The sequence below is a fragment of the Mixophyes fleayi genome, chromosome 8, assembly GCF_038048845.1.
Source record: "Mixophyes fleayi isolate aMixFle1 chromosome 8, aMixFle1.hap1, whole genome shotgun sequence".
NCBI classification, from domain to species: Eukaryota; Metazoa; Chordata; class Amphibia; order Anura; family Limnodynastidae; genus Mixophyes; species Mixophyes fleayi.
Window position 1 is genome coordinate 25,984,669 of NC_134409.1, and position 13,236 is coordinate 25,997,904.

A 13,236-nucleotide genomic window follows, 5' to 3' on the forward strand; every position below is an offset into this window, starting at 1 on the left:
TCCCCATTATCTCCATTATAGACTACTGCAACTACTGCCATACAGTTACCTTACTAATCTTATGGCCTCTCATGCAGGTCAACAAGCTGAGACTGAGTTACTGTGGAATCACTGGCCCCGCCCACGTGTAGGAATGAACCAATCCGCAACGTGCATTTCTGACAAGCAGATCTGCTGCCTAGCAAGATGTTCCTGGTTAGGGAAGCTCCTCCCTCCTCACATGGCAACCTTCTGCAGAGAAGGACAGGCAGAATGGTGGACAGATTTAGTTAAGTATAAATCCTATTATTTAATGTACAGCTCAGTAATACATAGCCTTTAATATATATATATATATATATATATATATATATATATAATATATATTAAAGGCTATCTCCCAAATTATAGTGTTTGTTAAATGTGAGATTGGCAGTAATTCAACAGGTAACCTGCTGAACCCCTGCATGACATTAATGAAAACTTATTTAAGTGTAAAAGTAATTTTACCTCTACAATTTTTTAATTGTGTCACAATGCTCAGTACTTGTTGTGTTCAGTAGCAATATGTATTTCTTAACATTTTTGTAGGTGTGATTTGCTAAAAGTAATACTGGATGGTATAACCTGGCGCAAGAAAGGATGTAAAATAGATGTGGATGTATTAAACAGATTTATTAATATTGGCATATAAGGTCTATAGCAGTAGTGCTTTGCTAAAAGCACCGCCTGTGCACACAGTAGACATCATTTATAAATTGCCCTTGTTTTGTATATGGTGTTACTGATAGGTGTCTTCTTATAGAACCTCTTACCACTTTAGAAACACCCCTTTGATGAAGTTATCCCCCACCCCCACCCATATTTCTCCTACAATACTGCTGTGCTTAGCCTCATTGATGGCTTAAATGCATCACTAGATTATGGGACCACTGGTAATGCTTTTATTATATGGAGCACGTTTGTTCGTTTGGTGTCAAATGTTTAGGAAGATACCTAGGGGTAAATATATCAAATTGTGATTCTGAGGGGCAGATTTAAGACAGCAAACTAATTAAAGCCAAAACTTGCCTTAATTTAAATTGCCGTTTTAAATCTGTCCGAAGGTCAGCGATTTGCCAGAATGGCACTTTCATACATTTAACACCTCATCTCCACCAGTTTTGAGCTGATGCATAGCCCATTTCCTTTTCAGAGTGTAAATAGTTTTGTGTTACTCCTTTATGCAATTTTAGCTGTCTCTATCTAAATAATGAAATCACAGTTTTCTGCATTGCTCCACAAGGCTAAGTGCACTTCAAGCCCTTCATCCGCTGCATACTTCTGCATCTCTGCAAATGCAATGCGTGGTAATCAAAGAGTACCTGCGTAAATCAAGGCACACAAATGAGGATTCTCCGCTGGCCCTCAGCCGTTTTGTAAATGACCGCCCCAATTACAGTCCCCGCCCACTTACACTACATGACTATTATAAACATCTTCCGTAAAGGAATGCATTATAGCCAGTGATGGCAAAACAACAAACAATATATGTGGGTTACATTATACATGTATCAGGGTTCTACAATTTTTTTCAACAGTTGGTAGCCAGGGCCAAAACTTAAAAGCCATTAATTTCTGAAAGAATAATACCCACCTGTGCTGCCTGAGAGGTGGCTCCCAGGGCCAGCCAGACAGCATGGAGGACTATCTTTAGCTAGCTCTAGCAGTGCTAAGCTTAATCTCACAAGATGAGACTTTGGTCTTTTCTCTAGCATAATTTAGACCTATGCAGTACTGTCCCTGAGTGACAGTCTGGCAGCAAATGAGAGTGCAGTGGATTCATTCTGATTGGCTCTCTCACCAGTGCCTCCATCATCACAGTGAGGCATGGCCTGAGGTTGGGTCCCAGGACCAGTAGCCAGGGTATAATTTCTAGTCGACTTGGCAACCAGATTTTGTCGAGCCTGACCACCCAACCATCATCGGTCTGAGTGTCCTTGTGCCTGATTCTCAGTTACCTTCTCCTTCACAGCCATAGTTGCCCCCATCTCCTCCAGTGACCTAGTTCCCTGACAGTTTGCAGGCACTGAAGCATGCCGTGAGGGGCTGCCTTTTAATTGGGCATTATGTACTGCCCCCTTTCCTCCTCCTACCCTTTCGTCTCTGTCTGTCCTACCCTCCCCTTAGATTGTACGCTCTCTTCTGTTCTCCATCACTTTAACTCTGCTCTCCAGCTTGTTACCTCTTCCGTGAGGTCCTTCTGCCCTTCAACCCTTCTCTCTACCCCGCTGGGGTCTTGCACCTGTCATCTAGCTGTACTTTGAGCTTCCGAGTTACTGTGCTTTTTGTTAACTGTACCGTGCTGTCTCACTGTGTACTGTGATTCTGTCTGTGCCTGTACGGCGCTACGGATACCTAGTGGCGCCCTATAAATAAAAACTAATAATAATAATAATAAAAACAAGGATGTGATTCGTACAGCGTCTGGGCCCCAGGTGCATTGACATTACTGTATGAAGTTCCATACACAAACAAACACACCTATATATGAGGACATGAGCGACTGTTGCGTTTCATCGTGGGCTTCTTCACAAACTTGTCTTTATGTAAGCAACTTCACAGTCAGCAGGGCTCAAACATATCTGTAGCCAATCAGAGCATTAGAACTTTCACAGTCAAAAGTTAAAAAAAGCCAAATGCAACAACAAATTATACTTATGAAACAAACATCACATATGCAGCTTGTTTTGCCAGCATTCAATGCCTTTGTAGAACTATCCACCGTTTTGCAAAAATATTTTGGTATTTCTTTTAAATATCCCCCTAGTTCAGAGACCGCCTGGAAATTCAATTCGATCAATTTTATCAAGAAGACATCAATCATAAAAATTGAATTATCTCAAAATTCCGGTTATAAAACCCCCTTTTCAAACAGATATCATCCAATCTGTAAATCATTAACATAAATCCAGGACTGCCCCAAGCACTTTAAAATCCAGTTTGCATGGGAATCTTCCCAGCAACATAAATTAGATTACCATTACGGATTATAGAGTAACTGAAAACAGTTATCAGTTTGCGTATGGGATGTGATTGACATGTTGACTGTTAAATTTTGGAATCTGTTCATTCATTCAACAGGAATAATGCTATAGAAGTTGTAATAAAAGAGCTTTTTTTTCATATTGTCATTTTAAGGTGCACTGCGTTCGAAAATAAGGAGAAAATGACTAAAGTCAAAAGTAAAAATTTCCTCTAAATCCCTCAATAGATAAAACCACAAAGTAGAATATTGGGCAGTAAGACAAGCTGCAAATTTTCGGTGCTCGGTAGGATTTTGTCAGGAGGTTGAAGAATGATCGCCACAGGCAAGGAGGAAGAAGTATGACAGTGTGTATGTCAATGAACATATACTTTATATTGTCATATTTTCCAAGATTTGTCATCTTTTGAAGTTACAGGATCTGTAATGTCACTGCAAGTTACAAAGTTACAGCCCGCGCGCTGACAGATTTGCAGAATTTGCCATAATTTATCAGCTATAGAGAACACTATTCAGTATCATTAGGGATGACCCTGAACTGCTCTTCACAGCAGAGGTGAGAAGCTGTTAATTTTACAGGAACCAGGTCTATTAATCAAAGCTGAAAAAGAAATAGAGGAAATCTGACATTAATTGAAGTTGCATACACGTTTTATTAAAATGCCAAGGGAGTCTTGTCAGGATAATGGTACAGATTGTTATGTATTTTTTAGAAAGTAAAAAAGATACTTGTAAGCCTGGGTTTTGGCAGGTACTTATCCCAAATAAGGGTGAATTGAGGCTTTTCACAGTGCTAGACACCAGCAAGAGAAGGGGCAAAAGTCACCTCCCAGTGTAGCAGGATGAATAGATGGAAGGATTGAGCAAACATTGGCGAATCTCCTTGGACTATGCTGTCTTATTAAACAGATGCAGCGATATCTTATCACTCAGTCTATGACATACAGGTGACATCCGCTGCAAGACTTGAATCCTAATGGGCAACTTTGTTATGTACTTGTAGAAGGCTACACAACCAGATGGTTAAATAGTAGACCACCTACATGAACGATTCAACAACACAAGACCTATTAGACCATGTATTTAAATAATTTAACCACACGAAGTCCAGGATCTATTTTCAAGCAATTTAATAAATTGCTTTGTAGGGTATCTCGAAATGAACACGGTATGGTCTGTGACATTATCAGGGCATTCTTGCAGGACATTACAGAGGGGGACCAACTGGGCATGAAGATAAAGTTTGGGGTTTGACTGCAGTTAGCAGGGCTGTGATCACCATCTTTGGCCAGCCACACACCATTTGTGTAGTATAAATTACGAATAGTTCCACTGTGCATGCCCACAGAGAGAGCGCACGCATATGTGCGCATGCTTTCTTTGCGCGCATCTGACACTGGCGTATCCATACGACTGGAGAGCTGGGAAGGGACAGTCTAACATAGGCCGCGTAGAGTGAGGGCGTATTCATGTAAATGCGGTCGAGGCAGACCACCACGGAGATTCATGTACCAATCACGGGCTGTATCTTTTGTATCTACTAGAGGGCAGGTACAAAAACACGGTAATGATGATGACAGACACCAGCACCAGCTTGCTGCTTCTGATTGGCTAATTGCAAATTCACCTTTGAAGCTGATAGGTGCTTTCTTCAATAATTATGTATATATAATAAGATTTTGTGGGCATATTTAAATAATATTGTTTGCTACTTTCATTCGTACGCGAAAACGAATATTATTGTCATGGAACTAAGGGTGCGCAGCTTACTGGTTTCTGCGCTGCTCACCAAAGAGGTGCAGAGTCTAACGTGCCCCAGGTCTTCGCCAGGAACCCCCGCAAGGGAGTGTGGACTTTGTTGCGGGAGACACGCAGGTTGCGGTCCTCAGAGAGAGCAACCAGTGAAGCGTAGATGGAAGAGGAGTCAGGCGGTCCGGGTCAAGCCGTGTTATCAAAAGGTGCCAATAGGGAAATCTGTTAACGAGGTCAAATGACTAGCCGGGTCAGGTACTTGGAACACAGGAGACAGGAGGAAGGTCAGAAACGTAGTCGGGTCAAACACGTGGAACAATGGAAACAGGAGAGTAGTCAAGAACGTAGCCGGGTCATACACTGGAAGACAAAGGAGGGTCTGAATATATATAGTACTGGTGCGCAGGAGTTCAGGAGACCTAATACTCTGACACTAATTAGGTGCCAGAGCTAGGTATATATAGAGAGAGGGGGCAGGGCTATCTATTGGCGTTGGTGACGCTGAACACCACCGCCGGAGCAACGGGACGCGCTGCTGACGAGGGCCCGTAAGTGCGCCTGGTTGCCTAGCAACCAGACGCTTGCAGGCGGAGACAGGCGCCCGACCCTGTGCGGAGACGCGGCACAGGGACGTCGCCTGACAATTATATCTGCTGTATTATATAAAGCCTAACAGTGAACGTGTTTTTCGCTATCAAAACAGATGGCAACAAACTTTTATTGTGCGTATGACCTGGTTGTGTGTATGCGGGTGCATGTATGGCTGGCTTAAGCCTAACGTATGCCTGGCACATATGCTACTGCTGCAGAACTGGGCGCATCTTGAGATGTGTACCGCTCAGAATATGGGTGTAAATACGCTATTTTTATGGGCTGCTTTTTTTTTTAGCATAAATTACACCCAATGTCCGTAAACACAGCTTCAGGCCTTTTGTTCGTGACCATAGCAAATTAAAAAGAAAACACATTATAGTTTCCGATCTCTTTATAGTTTTTGGACTGTGAAATTGGAAGACTTTTTATGTGTTAACAGGAAGAAAATATGTGTTTATTTCTCAGCTAAAGACACTTGTTTGTAAATCATTGATAATACCAGTCACAGACAGCTATCTGTGAATCTGCCAAAGAAATGAATGTTAACTATCTTCTTGATTGGCAATAGACACTGCTGCAGCTTTATAAACAAGGTCCAGAGCAACGAGCCATTAGTCATGAAGACGTACAGCACAAACTCTACACCAAGCGCACAACAATTTCTTGCTTTATCAGTACAGCTGACAAATAATAGTCTACAGGAGTCGTAACATTTTAAGTTCACACAGTCTTTACTAGATCTAAACATAAATGTGTTACAAATCAGTTCCAACCAATATATTTAATGAAGTAATTCTTGAAGGTTCTAGTTAACATGCAATTTATTTCAGTGGGAAATATTGAAATACTATCTCCTGTGCGATTTCTATAATGGGAGGGACAAAGTATTGTTATTATTTTTGTTATTATTATTATTATTATTATTATTGTTATTGTTATTATTATTATCATTAATAATAATAATAATAATAATATTATCTTTTTATATACATACTTGCCAACTGTTAGTACCTATTTTAGAATTTTCCTGGATGGGAGGTAAGGGGCAAGACTGAGAGGGGTGTTGTGACGGCATCACGCAACGGGGGGGCCAGAAGGATCTTTGCTCTTCCAGGAGGACTCCTCAAAATTCGTCCGGAGATATTTATGCTGCATATAGAGGGTTTTATTCATTTATATCTGATCATGTCCTGGTGAAATTTACAATTAAATTTCCTTTATACCCATACACTAAGACTAATTGCATAGGTAGCCATTTAAGCTGCCACCTTTTTGGGGGTTTGTTGGAGAAAGCAAGGTTACCGGAGGAAACCAGAATGAACACAGGAAGAATATACATCATACTTGCCAACTTTGGCAAGATTGAATCTGGGAGATCCAGGGGGAGGTGGGCATGTGGGGGCAGGGCTCGGTGAATCGCGTCACTTAGCACCCCCCCAAAACTGACTTAATAATTTCTGGCCTATTATGGCAGTGGGCAAGGGCCACAATAACGCGTGAATTGCGTCCTAAATTCCGTCCCCGCCACTTACATAATCAAGGATCAGAGTCCGGGAGGTTGCCCTGCTCTCCCGGGAGTCCGGGAGGATTTCCAGAAATTCGTGAGTCTCCCGGACATTCCGGAAGTGTAGGCAACTATGACATACATGCATGCCTGCTTACTATTTGTCTACAATTATTATAATGACTAAAATTTGTGGTTACATTAGCTGATTGGATAATTAATTGCCTGTGCTATCTTAACCTGCTTTCTTGCTTTTGTTCGGACCAATGAAATCGTACCGATAAATAAAATATAGTTTTTGCTGGTCAGGTTCAAAGTCTCATGAAAAAATTAAAAAAATCTTCAGAGTTTTGTGTCCTCTTAACCGCATTAGTGAACTATTTGTATCAATTTGGAAATGACTCCCTGTGAATTGTTGCAATAGCTAAGTCCATTAACTATAACGGCAGTCATTAGTATGTTCTTGTTTTGTATCTGTGTTTATGTAGAGTTTTCACATCAAATAAATCCCAGCACATAATTCAGCAGCATTAGATGTAAAACTCCTATCATCTGTACAAGATGATATACAAAAAAACAAAAATCCTGTTTTCTGTGCACATCTCACCTTCTATTTTTACTTTCCACATTAACAATTTTTTTTTTCTCTTTGGATAAAGTATATGCACACAGTGTTCTGTTAAAAACATAACTGTCTGCAGCTAAAAGCAATCCCTTAGTACTGGCAAATTTTGTATAGTGTATAAATATGCATGTGTTTCAAGGGTCACTCTGCTTCCATATAAGCTATTAGCTAAGTCGTGACTGTTATTCTTTTATTTTTTCCTTTTAAGAGCTTTGTACACCTATGACTGCGAATAAAAACTGACAGAGTGTATATAGAAAAAGGGTGAAGGCTATAAAATACTGTTGGGATGCATTATTCATTATGGGCCTCAAACGTACACGTAAAATGAGCCACGCAAAAATGGCACATTTATGTGTTTATTCTGAGTATCTTAAAATAGTGCGTAAAATGCGTCTACAAGAAGATACGATTAAAGCACATCGAGATATGCATTAAGCATAATTTGATGTAGCCAGCTCCCCCAAGAAAAATCACTGGGGTTCCTCCCAAGACCCCTAGCTGGCAGGTTAATAATGTTTTTATGTTAAATGATAGCATTTTTATATGTGGCACTACTGATCCCAGGAAGCCCTAGCAGCCAAAAACTGCTTGGTTACACTGGCGCCTGTAGGGCTATAAGTGCCAGCATACCCATGGCTGCTAGGGCATACTGGCCCTAGCAGAAGAACCACTATGCCCTAGCTTCCAAATAGAAAAATATAGTAAAAAAAAAATTAAAATACTGTCACGATTCTAGTGGATTCTCTTTCACCAACCTGGATTAATACGGCAGTACCAGAGAAGCGGAGTCTAGCGAACCACTGGTTTTCACCAGGGATCCCCGCAAGGGAGTTTGGACTTCACTGATGGTAGGGTCACAGGTCTCGGCCCTGACTCCACGTGTGGCAAGTTGGTGAAAGCTGAAAAGAAGGTTATTGTAGCAGGAATTGGTACATCAATAGACAGTGTAGTACCAAAACGGAGATCAGGACAAGCAGAGTCAGCAACAATCAGAACCAGAATGAGTACCAAAAGGACAGTCAGAAGAGAGGCCTTGAGTGGTCCACGTCAGAATCACAGTAATCGGCAACAAGATGCACAGGAATGCTGGAGTACAATCATGGAGCCTTATACTCTTGTACAGAACTCCCCAGAGCGGATTGAATTGGGTGGGCTTGTGATGACAGCGGTCACATGACCACAAGCTCATATATCTTAATGGGCCGTGCACCAGGAGGGCTTGTCAGCAGCTAACCAATACAGAGTGTCTACGCTCTCATTGGTCAGAGTGTGAGAAATCCCCTCTGTTTGGTTAGTTGCACCTCGACCCATGTGGGACTCAATGAACCTCGTTGTAGCAAGGAATCTTTGACATAATTGAGACATGAGGCCCTTTGATGTCACTGGAGGCTGCCATTATGTTGACTGAACCAATATTCATCTTATATCATAGATATTGCCTGCATTAGGCTAAGAATCGCATAATAATTCTCAATCGGGATTGCGGTCTGGGACAATTTATTGAGCTCCAAATGCGCATTAAAGACTCCGGGTCAGATCCCTTAGCCCACAGAATGGCTGTACCCACTGTGTGTTGGTGAAGCTGGCACTTTTGGCAAAAAGGATATGAAACCATTACTTTGTAATGAGAGACAGCAAATTCTACAGACTGATATCTACAAAGCTGCTGTTTCAAATGTAAAGGTTTTCAACAACTTTTCATACTGTTGTTTTATTGTGTAGGGAGGGATGCGTATATCATTTTATTCACAAATCATTTTTCTGTCTGCTAGCATCCTGGAACAGATTAGTAATGATTACTAGAAACCAAATGATTTACAGTATTACTCGTGTTGTTGGGTTTGCTCAAGAATTACTAAACTGTAGAATTGGTTGAATAATCTAAAAAATGATTTTGTACCTTAGCTTCCATTTATCGCTCTTTGGGGAACCCCAGCGAAGACTAAAATAATAACATATGCTGTACGTGCTGCTATGTAAATGCATGTTTTTACAGAACTATTGTATTAAATGACTCCCTAATTATGGAACTTGGATAAGGGACATACACTGTATTAAGGGTGTTAATGACGATACGTGCCGTATTTTGCATAAACTTGCTCTGCACATGCCCTGAAACAAACCATACGACAGAGAACACAGCAACGTCCAATTTATCTTTGAGCGCAAATAACCCTTACTACAGCCTACGATTTCAGCAGCGGAACGGGGAGGGGACTAGGCGTATACCTGTAGTCAATGTACTGTAAGGGCGTGGCAAGCTTGAGTGCATGCTGCAGTGTCTGATTCAAGCTTTGTGTCATGTTATTGACTCTGGGTGTCACTGACTGGTATTGGTGCAACTAACAGGGAGGTGTGGAGTCTAACGCACCCCCCGGTATTCACCAGGGACCCCCGCAAGGAAGTATGGGCTTGCTTGCGTGAGGTGCGCAGGTTGCGGTTCTCCAAGTTAGTTACCAGTGGATAGAGAACAGGAATGGTCGTGCAGTCCGGGTCAGATAGCAAACGATAGTGCGGTACAAAAGGAGAATCTGGGAGAATGGTCAGAGACGAGCCAGAGGTCAGAATCCAGATGAACAAGAAGTACCAATTTGCAAGACAAGAGAATAGTAAAGAACAAGCCAGGAGTCACAACCGAACACAACAATATTAGGAACAGGGAACAGGAAACAGGAACGCTGGAGCTGGTGAACCAATACTCTGGCACCAGGCTGAGGTAAGGAGGGGCTTTATATACGGGAGGGTAGCCACTGATAGGTGGAGAAGGTCTCAGTGGTCAGATGCACCCGACCGCTGACATATCGAGGAGAGAAGCGTACCGTTTCCTGGCAAAGGGATGCAAGTGCACTGCGCATGCGTGCGCAGTATCAGCTGGAATACGGAAGTTCGTCCCGTTGCTAGGCAACAGGACGCGGCTCATCACAGGAGGCAGTCATCCGTCCCTGGTGCGTATGGACAGTGCGGGGACGGCACCTGACACACTTTGGACATCTTAAAGTTACGTGTTTTTCTGTTGTCTGGTGTAAATGATGATTACTAGTGATGACGACTGTGTATACATGCTAGAACATGTGTTTGCAATCAAGAGCAACTGTAAAAATGCATTTTATGTACAGTAGGCATTAATAATATCCTAATAAATGTATTTTATGGGGAGGGATAGAAAAAAAAAAAGCTTTTTTATTTTCTTATGTTTAGTCATTAATGTTTATAGTATTAACAAGTGTCAATCATTGAATATTTTTATTTTTTTCTGTGCGTTGTTTTGGGAGATATATTTCACATATACATTGGACGTATCCTATAGTGTATTGTCTGTTATACCAGAGCATACCTGAACCCGTATTCAACAAGAGGTCTATCTTTAGAACAGCCTTGTTGAATACGGACAGACGTATGCCCCGAATTATGTGCGTTTTTGAAAATAGATAAACGCAATTTACGCTAATTTTGCATGCCTTAATGAATCAGGCACACAATATCTTATTTACCTGCCCTCCTAAAAAGACATTAGACCAATTGTTGACCCTTAACTTGTCTTAATCCTTACCTTTAACATAGCCCTAATATCGCCTTGAATCTTACATGTCCCAATACAAATTTTGTATCGGGACATAGGAACCCATTAAATAATTCATGACCCAGTCCCACTAATGCATTAAATATCCTTGTGTACTTATAAAACTCTCCTAGCAAATTAAACCTAGACAAATAATAAAATGCATGAACAATCGAAAATAAATTAATTTGGATATCTATAAAGGCTGTGATCTAATGTTTAATCCCTAGACGATTAGCAATATAATCTGAAAATAAAATAATAACTCATTCATTGAATTATACAGATAGTGGTAAAAATGGCAGACAATGTATGGTTACTTTAGATCACTTTTGAATGGTTTATTGGAAATTGTTTTAGTGATATGACTTAGGTCACCGGATCCAGCCCACCGAGGACTCTCCAATCAGTCTACAGCGGCTGCAGCAAATAACTGGACCTGACTGTAGAATTGTTATGGGAATAATGGTTAATGTTTGCTGCCACTGACAGGACAGTTCTGTCAAATGTCAAATTCAGAACTCGATCTCACACTGGTGATAACACATGAAACCTAATATAGAGAAACCAATATTATTTCAACTCCCCTAAAGTACCTAGAATTGATAAATCAATTATATACGTATAATTCATATACAGTATATAGTGATTCACTCAGATGGTGACTGTATAACACTAAATACATAATACATCACATATAAACGTAAAAACATACTAGTTAATGGTATCTACTCCCACAAAGTATATTTTCTTAGTATTTATTGTCCGGGGGGCAGTACTTGCTTTTGTCTCCCGCAGAATTTTAGCTCCTGCGTAGTAACCCATGGCATCCGTTAGCAATGATTGGCTCATCACGATGCAGGACTGCTCTGGGATGTCAGAAATATGGGTAGAAAATATTTACTTTTCTATACAAAAGTAAAATACTTTCTACCCATATTTCGACATCCCACAGCATTTGCAGCTCCCCTCCCCCCCTTTCCCTGCTAACTAAATAATAAAATATACTTTGTAGGTGAGTTACTGTGTAAAGTAGGTACGGTACCACCTGGGTATTAGTCCCACGTCATGCATGCATGACATGATATCTGTTATATCTCTAATTTCTCCAATTTGGCTTTCCCGTTTTTCTGAATTAGACCTCATTTCCTTTAGCCTTACCTTACCTAATGCTGCTGTTACGAGCCGCGGCGGTACGCCGCATCTGGGCGTCAGGTAGCAGTTGAGCACGTGCATTAGTTACAATGCACTGTTATCATTGTGGCATAGAGTAGGAGGGTGTAGGGACATCCTCCAACTCCAGGAGCTCTCGCATGATTCTATTTGTCATTTATATTTTCATACATGTTCCTGGTTTGTGATATGACCTATGCTAGTTCTAAGCTAGTAATTAATTAGCAGCCTCCTGAGGCTGTCAGCCCTGTCCTCCTCCTTTCTGATTTGTCCATCAAAGTATTTAAGGCAGTGCGGACTGGGCCTCACTGCTGGTTATAGTTCCTGCTCTGTGCATACTTACCTGTTCCCTGCTCTGTTCCTCTTCTCTGCCTTTGGATTGATCTTGCTGCGTATGACCTTGGACCGTGTACTTGACTCTGCTATATTGCCTGTGACCCCCGACCTCTGCCTGTTACCTGGACTCTGCTTTATTGCCTGTGACCTTGATCTCTGCCTGTTGCCTGGATTTGTTGTTTGCCGCCAGCCCTGATCTTTTGCCTGGACTGCCCGCTGTAGCCCTTGACCTCGGCCCATTTGGACTTTGCTGTTCTTCCACCTGGCCTTCGTAGGGTTATAAACTTGTACTACTTTGAGCTTGAGACCTGGGGGCATCCGAGTACCTGTGAGCACGTTCAGCTCTATGGGAAAGGCGGCTGCTATGCGCGAAGACCTCTGTGACCTGTTCTACAAGTTTATGACACTTGCCGTCAGCCCTAACAGCTGCCCCACCTGCACCAAAATCCACCACACAGAGCATCACCTAAATACTCGGAACCCAAGTCTGTTTCTTATAACCACACTGCCCTGTCTTTTTTTACCAACACACACTCACTTCACCCGTTGCCAATGCCAATCCAGCCACCAAATACCATCTCCGGTGATCCAAACCTCAACTATGACACACCAAACGGACCCGCCAGCTGCAAATCTGCTACTGCCAATGCTGAGCGCCACTGGAGGAAATCTTGCTCCTAAGCTGA

At 41.7% G+C, this 13,236-nt stretch overlaps 1 protein-coding gene across 6 annotated transcripts in view; it reads left to right on the plus strand.

The window, feature by feature from the left end:
* The first annotated feature begins 207 nt into the window (after nt 1-207).
* Nucleotides 208-13,236, plus strand: part of PAPPA2 (pappalysin 2) — a 194,999-nt gene continuing 181,970 nt past the window's right edge. For all 6 annotated transcript variants that reach the window (XM_075182183.1, XM_075182186.1, XM_075182187.1 and 3 more), the window contains exon 1: nt 208-268. The gene's annotated coding sequence lies outside the window, so the exon portion shown is untranslated. The remainder of the gene's footprint in view (nt 269-13,236) is intronic.